This window comes from Haliotis cracherodii, unplaced genomic scaffold (genome assembly GCF_022045235.1).
Source record: "Haliotis cracherodii isolate W230 unplaced genomic scaffold, xgHalCrac1.p SCAF_13, whole genome shotgun sequence".
Classification (NCBI taxonomy): Eukaryota; Metazoa; Mollusca; class Gastropoda; order Lepetellida; family Haliotidae; genus Haliotis; species Haliotis cracherodii.
This window is the reverse complement of record NW_027266268.1, coordinates 23,006,757-23,019,073: the sequence shown is the minus strand read 5'-3', so window position 1 is coordinate 23,019,073 and position 12,317 is coordinate 23,006,757. Positions and strand designations below refer to the sequence as shown.

At 39.6% G+C, this 12,317-nt stretch overlaps 1 protein-coding gene across 1 annotated transcript in view; it reads right to left on the bottom strand.

Annotated features, from left to right (window-relative positions):
* The window catches only part of LOC139459774 (laminin subunit gamma-1-like), an 87,468-nt gene that overhangs the window by 51,836 nt on the left and 23,315 nt on the right, over positions 1 to 12,317 (bottom strand). The window lies entirely within an intron of this gene.

Sequence of the window (12,317 nt, the reverse complement as noted above, 5' to 3'; positions counted from 1 at the left end):
TCTTGCATTTACCTGGGTTCTGACATTAGTCATTATCTTGGAAGAACAGTGAAAACCTAAACACGAAACTCTAGGGGTCATACCGTTTACAGGGTCTCCGGACTCAATTATTAGAGCAAACCTCAAGAGCCTCTCTTAATTACAGCACTTTTAGCAATAGTCAAACAATATCATGGTGGGAGACACAAAAATGGGCTTCACACACCGTACCCATGTAGGGAAATCGAACCCACGACAGCGGTGTGATGAGCAAACACTTTATCCGCTAGGCTCAGCCCCCACCCTCTTAAACACAAACACTGAAGAGCATAAAATGAGTACTGTCCCATAGTGTGACATAATATCATGTGGTTGATCATTAGTCAGCTAGTACACTGTTATGCCATTTCTGTCACATTCATTTGTCAAATCTACTCAAATCTTGGTAACATCATAATACACTAAAGACATATTGTCTAATCAAATAAAAGAGCTAATGAGTGTGTATGTTATGCAAAGAACATTAAAAAGTGCTCTCAAGCTATGGATAGAAGATATTGTGAAATGACAATTTTACATTCAACTTCTTACATTTATAGTACACCAGAAACGCTAGCATCTCTTTAAAATTTTAATCTTGCACACATGCAGATCTGCTTTCCAGAAACATCCATTATTACATTTTGAATCCATGAATGAAGCAACATTTTTTTCCCAAGCTGCTGTAAGGTATGTCTTACATATATACATAAACATTTGATTTATACAAAGTAATCTCTGTAAAAGTCTGGTTCCGCTCAATCAATTACATGTGATGTCTCCATCTGAGACAGGTTGCCAGGGGACTGGTATGAGGTGTAGTTGTGCCCCAAGCAGTATCTCTCAATGTGTTTGTGAGGCTTGTTTCTGACACTTTATTTTATGTTGTTGTCAAATGACAGGAATAAAACAGTTCAACCTTTATTAATATTTCAAGTTAAGATACTTTATTAATGTCTAACTTCATGACATTAGTTATAAAAGGGTACCCTATTGACAAAGCCACTGCATAATTCTAGCATTATATAAAATCATATTAAACCATATTTAAAACATTCGGCAATATTGAAACATTATGATGATTGCTTGTAAAAAATCAAGTCTTGACCACACAATCCAGTGATGGATATTATGAGCAACTGACCCACGTTGTCAGTTGAATGACTTCCTGTCAACCAAGTCACCTAGCCTGACCACCCGATATAATAAAGTCGCCTCTTCCGACTAGCATGGGCTGCAGGGACCTAGTCTGTTATATCGATGTACATGGATTTGTCAAAGAGAAGAGTTTATTTAAATTATTTTAACAATTTTGAGTCTATTTAGGTAATTATTGTCAATTTAAAAGAAAATACAGATTCATTAAATTCACCGCCATTATCACAACAGTTCAACACATGCAAACGAACACATAAATTTCTATTTGAATGAGACAAACAATCCGTATTTCCTACAACCTGCAGTAATTGTCCAAGTTCTGCTAGCCAGGTCAAGCACCTGTAAACCTACAATCCTTGTGTTTCTATTCTTATCGAAGGAGCAAACGTCCATAGTGCTCCGGCAGTGGCTGTAATTGGCTTTCAGTTCAGTTGGCTTCATGTTCCCTTATACAAAGTCCCCTTTACAGAAGGAGTACAGAAGTTGTTTGCAGGTTAACAGTATTACAATACAGGCAATATATCACGCTACTTCCCTGTGTTGGCTCAGGGATTCATGCATTGTTGATGGGAATAAATACATTTTATGATCTTGTTAGCAGAGTTGACCAATATCTTGACATTCTATAACAAGAAGGTGGTGTAAACGCACTGGACTTTTTATTTCAGGGTTGAGACCTAGAACAGTGTATGTCTGTCTTGAGTACCCTCATATTGCCAGCAAAGATCCTTAAGAATTATTGGGGGTCCCTTGCACCACTTTTGTAAGTCACGGTAAAACCCTTGAGGAAAGCATAAAGTGATGCAGTTCTCAGATGTTTACCATGGATATGGTGCTGACAAACCGAGAAACATATTTGGGGTGAACCAGGATTTGAACCTATGATCATAGTTTTTTGGCACGACTGCAGCTTCTTTGTCAACTGGGACCATCCATCCCCGTGTAACCTTGTAAGACAAGATCAGACTGACTGAGTATAGTTTTAGGCTGCTTTTTTCCAGCAATTTCACGGCAGGGTACACCAGAAATGGGCTTCACACATTGTACCCATGTCGGGAATCGAACCCGGATCTTCAGCGAGACAAGCGACCAGAAGGCTACCCCAACGTCCTGATAAGATCGGTAGCGAATCAGTTGATGAATGCCTGCTGTCAGAAATTTTGTATTGTTCTATAGTGCTGTGTCACACTGCTTGTGGAGTGAGATGTACAGACCGGAGACAAGACGTCCTGTGTTGCTGCCCACACAGTACATGAATACCAGGATTGTAAAATCAAGAAGGATTGACTGACAGCATAACTTTCCACTTGACTCATAAATTGTCCTTGCTTCGTGGCTCTGGTTGGTACCAACTGAGCCCCTTTCAACTTTAACATCACTAGCATGGTTCTGTATCCCACAGTGTATGAACCTACCATTGTAAGGATGGTTAGTTTGTTGTGTTTGAGGTTAAATGGTTTAATGTCCCATTCAACATTATTGGTTTTTGTTGTTGTTAATTTGTTGTTTAACGCCACACTCAGCAATATTCCAGCTATATGACGGCGGTCTGTAAATAACCGAGTCTGGACCAGACAATCCAGTGATTGACACCATGAACATCGATCCACACAATTGGGATACGATTACATGCATCAACCAAGTCAGCGAGTCTGACCACCTGATCCTGTTAATAGCCTCTTAAGACAAGCAGTCACCTTTTACAGCAAGCATGGGTTGCTGAAGACCTATTCCACCCCGGATCTTCACGGGTCTCAACATTATTGGACTTAATTAGTGACAAGCCTGCCTGTGTACTAGTCTGGACTATTCCAGGTGGTTTTGACAGTGTTAGCCCACTCGGATACCATGCCAGAGTCTAACAGGGATATCCCATCAGACACATTATAGTGACTCCAAGACAACCAGTTAGTTCGTGTTTTATCAATCTTAATGTTGAATACCAGACAGGGGAACAAGTGTCATCTTTTAACGTGACAAAGGGATCGACCTTCCGCTCTCCGGCAATAAGTCATTGTAACTACTGGTAGGGAAATCCAGTCTATTTATATTTCATTTTCCTGTTTTAAGAACAGTGTGGTCATTTGATCACTGATCCTTGACCTTAAAGGGCAGGGCAGTCACCTTGAAGTCAAAATATGAAAACATGCAGTTCAATCCATTCAATCTTTTTCAAAAGGTCAATAAATTGTCAATGTGATATTTTGCCACATCAGAGGAAAAATAATCTTTTCTGTTCAATCAACAAATAGATTAATTTCATGGCAACACTTTACAATTATTTCCTACCAAAGTAGAATTGGCCCATTCAAGCCAGAAATGTGATCTGTATGGCTGATACTATTCTCCTTCTCCTCCACTGCCCCTGGCGACTTGGACAATCTGGCCAACCCTTGACCCTATCTGTCCCTCCCTGGGGGACTCTACCTCCCACAGTCGTCCTCAAAGTCAACCCACCCCCTCAACACCCCCCTGGTGAGACCTCTCTGACCCCCTCTGTCCTTTATGATTGCTAGTTACATGGTAGAACTAGTGGACAGGAAAATAACTACACTTCCTGTGCAAGTCAAAATGGTAGCTTAGTGAAGCAGACGGCTTTTGTAGCAGGTACAATTGGCAAGGGACAACATTGAAGGCATCGAGGAATCTTCAGATAGGGTATTGTGGGAGATGAAAGCGAGTGGTCAGTTGCAAAATTCACATGACAACTAATAATAGGTAAGAAAACTGGGATAACTAATTTTTCATGAAAGATGTTCAAATTAAACATATTTTAAATATATGCCATAATCACTCCTATTTACAAATAATTTTATCAGCTGCCTTCATCAATAACGGGTAGCCTAGTGGTTAATGTGTTCACTCATCAGGCTGAAGGTCCGGGTTCAGTTTCCCACATAGGTACAATGTAGGAAGCAAATATCTGGTGTCCCCTGCCATTTTACTGCTGGAATATTGTTAAAAGAGGCGTAAAACCTGACTAACTGATTGATTCAGAAATCTTGCACGAGTGAAATGGTCGAGAAGGGGATTATAACAATGATAGAAAGAGTGAGTGAGTGAATTGGGTTTAAGGACGCTTACAACAGCATTCCAATTTTATCACAGTATGCCAGCTTAATGTGGAAGAAAAGCCCGAAGTGATGCACATCGTAGATCTTGACAACTGGTGAAACTCACAAGCCAGGGTATTGTGCTGACAAACCTAGAAACATAATTGAGGCAACCAGGATTCGACCCAAGATCTTTGATCTTTGGCGTGCCCAAGGGACACAACTTATAACATGGTTGACAAGGCACTTCCCAAATTTATTCTCAGAAAATAATGCTATAAAAAGTTATAAGCAGAAAAAAATCCTCAGCTCCCTGAAGCCCCAATAATTCACAAAGACAGAAAACTTTGAACTTCTAATCCCATGTCTCGTTGAAAGCCCATTACCATCAAATGCTATCTGATCAGATAAGACACAGACAAGACACAATACTGTATTCCAAACAACCGCAATAAGGTATTCCTAACAGCTCAACTTCTATGTATCTAAGGAGAACTGATAATCCTTTGATGGCCAGAACTAGAAATCTAAGTGGTTTGTTCTCGGTGTTACATAATAACCATCCACAATCGATGGAGAAGGTGGTGGTCAAGTCTGAAGTGTCTGGAGTCAACAATGACCGGTGGTAAGCACTGATAAGGAGCTTTAGTGGTCAGGACTTTCAACCCTGCCAAACACTTGACCCTTCTACTTGATACGGGATTTACATTCTCCTCATATCAACCGTAGATTACCTAAAGCATGTGGTCACAGGATCATGTTCTGATCAAATCTGGGAAGGAAATTGCTTGGTATCATGCCAATAGTGTCATAAAGAAAGGTACAATGTTCAAAACAGCTTAAAACTTATTTTTAACATGTTCATTATACCTATTTTTTCAATGAAAAGTACAATGTACAAACAACTTATTTTTAACATATTTCATTATTTCTGTTTGAATATTGAATCCCTTGTCAGACATACCTGACACAAAAAACAGTCTGCCTGAAGGTTCTTAAAAATTCATTTCAATGCAACTAGTTCTCAATTGGTATATTAAAGCATATTTTCTTGATTCAGTTAGGGACAGTCTTTTTTTTGTTTGTTGTTTAACGCTACATTTAGCAATATTCCAGCTATATGACGGCGGTCTGTAAATAATCAAGTCTGGACCAGACAACCCAGTGATTGAAATCATGAGCATCGATCAACGTAATTGAGATATGATGACATGCACCAACCAAGTTAGTCCTGCTCCATGACTGTGAAATATATTGGTGAAAAAAAGCAATCTAGATATGTATAAAAAAAGTAAGTCTAGCCAGCTAGCTCTTTTAATCAGCATTGGGAAAATTATTTGCATTATGAGTTGAGAAGGGTATTGTGTAATACATGATTTCATAGACAAAATGTTAGTCAATAACAGTGAGCCTGACCACTCAATCCCTTAAGTTGCCTCTTACGACATGCATAGTCGCCTCTTACGGCGAGAATGGGTTGCTGAAGACCTATTCTACCCTGGATCTTCACGGATCTAATATTAATGTGGCGCCATGACATTTACTTGGTGAATTGAATTAGGCACATTATAAATGGACTTATTATCATTTCTGAATCAGCTAGCAGGAAAGCTGATCAAACTGAGCATGTACGGTACTTGGCGTGGCTTCCATTGCCTACTTCACATGCATAGTGGGACAAGTAGCCCGTGTGATGCATGTTGAAACGGCTTACAGGCATCGTTTGTAGAGTTACTTACATACGTCGCCTGAGCTGAGATACAATCTGTTTTTATTATATCATGCCCTTCACTCATTAGAAGTCAGTGGTGCAGAACATTTGATCAAGGTGTACAAATCCTTCAAGCTTTAAAGCTACCAGGAATAATCTAACGTCCCCTCAGAACAGGTGAGGTGAGGTGAGGTGAAATTGGGTTTAACGTTGCGTCCAAGATTATTGCACTTGTATAGCGACGTGCATGCATGTGTGTGTGGCTGCTTGTACTAGTCTGGACTGATGCCGATTTATAGTGCTAGCTCACTGAGATACCATGCCGCAGTTTAACATGAATACCCCACTCAGACACAGTATACTGACTCCGTGCCGACCAGTCCTTGTTTAAGTCCCTTAATTCCGAGTGCCAGACATTGTAACAACAAGTACCATCTTTTAACGTCTTTTGATATGAAGCGGCCGGGGATCGAACCCAGGGATCGAACCCCTGGCCTTCCGATCTCTGGGCAGACGCTCTACCACTAGACCGCGAGGCGGTCCCACTCAGAGCAGTCGAGTAAATATGGTTTTACACTACTTCAGCAACATTCCAGCAATAATTTTTTGAGTTTGAACAAGAAACCCCACCATACCTTCTTAATAAAACTGTTTACAATCATTTCAGTTCTTTTGTCACTTGGATAATCCAAAGAAAAATAAGATTTGAAACATTCCACCATATACTTATAGTCTGACATTATTTACAATCATTGTGAAGGTTAATGTTGTGTCTTCTCCTATATTTTATCACTGCAGTCCTCCCACATAGGTCTTCAGCAACCGATGCTTGCCGTAAAAGGCGACTATGCTTGTTGTAAAAGGCGACTAACGGGATCGGGTGGTCTGGCTCGCTGACTTGGTTGATGCATGTCATCGATCCCAATTGCGATGTTATGATGTCAATCACTGGATTGTCTTGTCCAGACTCGATTATTTACATACTGCCGTCACATAGCTGGAATATTGCTGATTACGGCGTAAAACAACAAACCAACCAACCAACCAACCTCCCACATGCACTTGTCAGGGGTTGCATCCACACAAGTATAAGTTCATTCCACAAACCAAATATGATCAAAGAATCTGCTCCTTGAACTTCAAGTTGTCAGCCTAGGGGTGACAATGTTATACACAGTCTGGTTTACGAGCTATGTGATACATGTATTATACCCCCTCGGTGTGAATGCTGGATGTCAGCGTGGCAGATGACACCCAAATATTACCTACATCAACACACAGCCAGTGTATATTACTCATAGTGTCCTGATTCACACCAATACTCTTCACAAATGTCACACAACTGGGGAAGCCAATATTGACATGGTAATTTGGGGGCTGTTTTAGATGTGTGACACATGTTGGTCTGTGTTTGTCTTATTATGACAGTCCACAATGACTCACATGATCACCACTTCCCTTCTGGCTGTACAACAAGGTCAGCGTGAAAAAACACACACCTAGGTACGAGTACGACTGTCAGTTTCCTTGGATCAAATATAAAATTTCACTTAAAAACTATTCAATCTACATTCCTAATAAAATGCCGTACTGTGAACATATTCCTTTCAAACGATGTGTACTTTGGTTGATACGGGTTATATTTACCGATGAGTTTATATTGTAGAATCATACCCAAGCAGGTACAGAATACTCAATAGCCAACTGCAAGTCACCATCTTGCTATGCCAGAGACACCCATATCAGATTGGACCGATTCATCATCTTTACAAAACGTTATGAGTGAGTGATTTGCCATTTACCACTTTGAACATTATTTCAGTTATATCCCAGTGTCAGCTTTACGTGCCAGGAAAGCATTGTGGGGCTAACAAGTGAGTGAGTGAGTGAGTTTTACACTGCTTTTAGCAATATTCCAGCAATAACACGGCAGGTGACACCAGAAATGGGCTTCACACATTGTACCCATGTCGGGAATCGAACCTGGGTCTTCGGCGTGACGAGCGAACACTTTAATCACTAGGCTACCCGACCGCCCCTGTGGAGCTAATAAACCAAGAATCATACTCAGGGCAAATTTGGGATTCAAACGCATGATCATAGGCTTCTGGCACAACTAAGGTAAACAACTCTGCATTGCAAACAGTGGTGTCTAGATGACTGGTTCACCGATGCCACCTAGAAATACTGTAGTTTGAAATAGCCAATAGGGGTGTCACGATAAATCGAAATATCGATATACTGCTATTGGTAAGCACTTAAAGTCAATAAATAGATTGTTAAAGCAGTTTCCGATCAATAGTATCGATTTCAGTAAGGAATATCGATAGTTTCCATTGTATTTACCATACCAATAAAATACATGCAATGCTGTTCAAATTTGTTTTTCTTTTGATCATGAGTGGTAGTAATTTACACATGGTAATGTGGAAGTTTCTTTTTCTTAAATTATTTGGGTAAAGAAAAAACAAATCAGTCATATCTCAAACTTTACTATTTGTTTGTTGTTATGGTTATCACATTCAAAGGAAACTTCAGTTTCAAGGTTTAATTCAACTCTAAAAACCAACTAAAATGATACACTGAAAACTATCGATATTTATCACAATAACTTCTTTGATAGGAATTTAGAAGTTGGAGTACTAAGTAAGGATAAGAATTTATGGATGAACAACTTCTTTATTACAATTAAGAGCTGGATAACGGTGTTAGAACCTACACCGAAACGTCGATCTTAATGTAATAAAGAAGTCATCCATAAATTCTTATCCTTATTTATCGCAATAGTTGCTTGCAATATTAACAGTTATCACAATAGTTTCTTTCAATATCAATATTTATCGTAATAGTTTCTTTCAATATCAATATTTATCGCATTAGTTTCTTGCAACATTAATAGTTATCACAATAGTTTCTTTCAATATCAATATTTATCGCAATAGTTTCTTGCAATATTAATAGTTATCACAATAGTTTCTTTCAATATCAACAGTTATCGCATTTCGAGACCAATAGTCACCCCTACTAGCCAACAAATACCAAAACTACTGCATTCATAATGCAACATTTCAAAAACAAATTATGGATCAACCCATATCGTCTAAAGTAATGGAAGAAATGAGGAATGAGAAGAATGTTCTTTATTCATTGTGACTAAAAGCTCATATTAAGTTGTATGGACACAATGTCTCTGGAGACTTGCTGGACACCGGTCAGCATGTAAAGGACAAAGTTCAGTGAGAGTCTGTCTCCCCTGAAATCCCTGATCCTCAATACCTGTCCAGTCTACTTTGATGTACATGGCTAGCCATGTCTCCCACACCTCTGCAGATTACAATGCCATATACATGTCACTCCCCGGAGCCACTTTCATGTCACAGACTTAATGAGTAGGATGTAAATCAGCTCAAGTTAAGCCATGTTCAACCATGTCGGGCCATGCTTTTGAGAAACTTCTTCTTGAAGTGAGTGAGTTGGGTTTAACTCCGCTTTAACAGTATTCCAGTTATAGCATGGTGTCAGCTTGATGGAAGAGGAAAGCTTGAAATGATCGTGGTGATGCAAGTCTCAGATGTTTAGATCTTTTGTGAAAGCCCCAAGCATTAGTCTGGTGCTGACAAACCTTGAAAAAATCACAGATTATTGGCTCTGCAGAGCAACTGCAGTGCCTTTTTATGACTGGTGAGTGAGTGAGTAAGTGAGTGAGTGAGGGTTTAAGCCGCATTTAGCCATATTCAAACAATACCATGGCGGGGGACACTAGAAATGGGCTTCACACATTGTACCCACATCAGGAATCAAACCTGGGTTTTCGGCATTACAAGTGAATGCTTCAACCACTAGGCTATCCGACCGCCGCTGATTACAGAAAGAAAGAACCAGAAGGGAATTTTAACTGCATGGATCGATGCCAATGATGTCAATCACTGGATTGTCTGGTCCAGACTCAATTATTTTTCAGACCGCCGTCATATTGCTGGAATATTGCCGAGTGCAGCGTTAAACAACAAACAAACATAAGTAACCCTACAACAGGTGCTGATTAATATACTAGTCAAAAGAAGTTAAAGAACATCCGATTCTTTCATATTAATAGTTTATCTGTAATGCCACAGTAATATACATGAATCTGGTGTCCTTTTGTTTGAGTAACATACCCTCTACCCTTTCTTAAATGTCCCCAAACTCTTCCATCAGAAACATGGATCATGAAGTAAGACAAGTTCTATGGATGAACAACTTCTTTATTACAATTAGTGAGACGTTTGGGTGTAGATCCTAACACCTTGATCAAGCAAGTGAAGTCATCACTTGCTTGATCAAGGTGTTAGGATCTACACCGAAACGTCACAATAATTGTAATAAAGAAGTTGTTCATCCATAGAATTTGTCTTACTTCATCACACCAACTTCCAAATGCCACTTAAAGAAGTTATGTATCATGAACCATATCGACTTTACCCAATCTGGTGACAGCACAGGCTGCTCAATAACAAGATTTGCCAAAGTCTCTAAAGTAATGATTATTAATAAAAATCGTAATTCTTAGATTATATAAATAACAACAATTCACCCTTGTACTGTCCGCTTATCTAGACTTGCCTACTATAAGTATAGAATTACTGTACATCCATAGACTTATCATTCAGTCCACACATGGAGCAAGGCTGTTCAATCACTACGTATTTGTAACTGTAGTATTTCTGTTCAATACAAATACACTCGGTTTATTCCCTGTAAACCCCGTGGTGTTCAGTTCCTTCCGCACTTGGAGTCTGAATTGAGACACTCACGTCCAGGGGAAAGTTGGATATCAGCAACACCAGTACGAGAACATTTACTTTACAAGACTGGATATGATTTATCGATTACACCTTTGCTTTATCTTGAAAGGCACACTTGAAGATTATGTGACCCGGACATTCGGATAAAAACCACAGAAAACAGCAACCATGTCACGACACAGGTAGGTGAACGACCAGCTTCGACTGACCTAGTTTTACCTGTGTGTACATTGTTAACGTTCCTATATATAGTGGTAACACTGACGTAAGGCCAAGTCGCAACTGGGTTTACAAGTGTTTGCTAGGACAAATATCAGCTTACATAAATAAACATACATTTCATGGAGTCTGCCCCCCTCTCTGTAGTCATCATCAGACATCCAGGCTGTGCTTTATTTCCATAATGGTGTTGTTCCACACCAGATTTCATAATACAATCATTTTTGTACAATACCTTCGTATAGAGATATGATTTTATCATGGAAACTATGAACAATTACAAAACACCTCGGTAAAATCCACTTAATCTCTGGAACTTTTTTTTAATACCTTACTAAAAAATGAAGAATGTGTCACCTGTGTAGCACATGGCAGTTCAAAATAAAGGATGAAATTAAAGGGAGACTGCTCCACAGTCTGGCCACCGTTTTTGGCCCAGATCTCAACGTTTATGCATACATGGACCATTATTTCTGCTAAACTATGGTAACTGCCAGGATATAACACATAATAAAATATGAGTTGGCAGAGCACAAAGATTGGTTTTACGGTCTTCAATAAATCATGCATGGACAGCCGTTTTGGCAGAGGACAGTCCCCCTTTAAGGGATCGTTGTCAGAGTCTGAATGTTAAAATGAGAGTTGAAGGGGTCCTTAAGATTCAAATGAGTTAGCTACAATCTTCATGGGTCCTGTGTCCCACTTATACCATCACTGACAAGGATTCACCACAAGATAATCCATATTCACATCTTTTATCAAGAGATGAATGTATTTAAAACCTGTAGCTCAGGCATGTGAAATAACATTTGTCAGGGCTCCAGATATACTCATCACGATATGGGAACTTCAGCCAGAATGGCCGTCATTAAAGTAAATGGAAACAACATAAAAGAAGGAAGGAGATGGTTTTTGTTCTGCTTAATGGAGCAGGAAACGTCACTCAAGGAGGCCAGATGAAGGGAGCATGTCTCACCTCAGATGAACAGAATTGAGTAAGTAAGGCCGATTCCTGCCAGGAGCTTGCAAGGACAGTGAATGGACACCAGGATGTTGACTCCAGTGGTTAAACTTATAATGAAGTGAGTGAGTGAGTGAGTGAGTGAGTGAGTGAGTGAGTGAGTGAGTGAGTGTGAGTGAGTGTGAGTGTGAGTGTTGTTTAACGCCGCACTCAGCAATATTCCAGCTATATGACGGCGGTCTGTAAATAATCAAGTCTGGACCAGACAATCCAGTGATTGACATCATGAGCATCGTGAGTGAGTTGGAATTAATGCCACCTTAGTATTCAAGTTATATCACGGTGTGTCAGCTTGATGAGGGAGGAAAACCCGAAGTGATGGAGGTCTTAGACATTTACAACTTTGGTGAAAC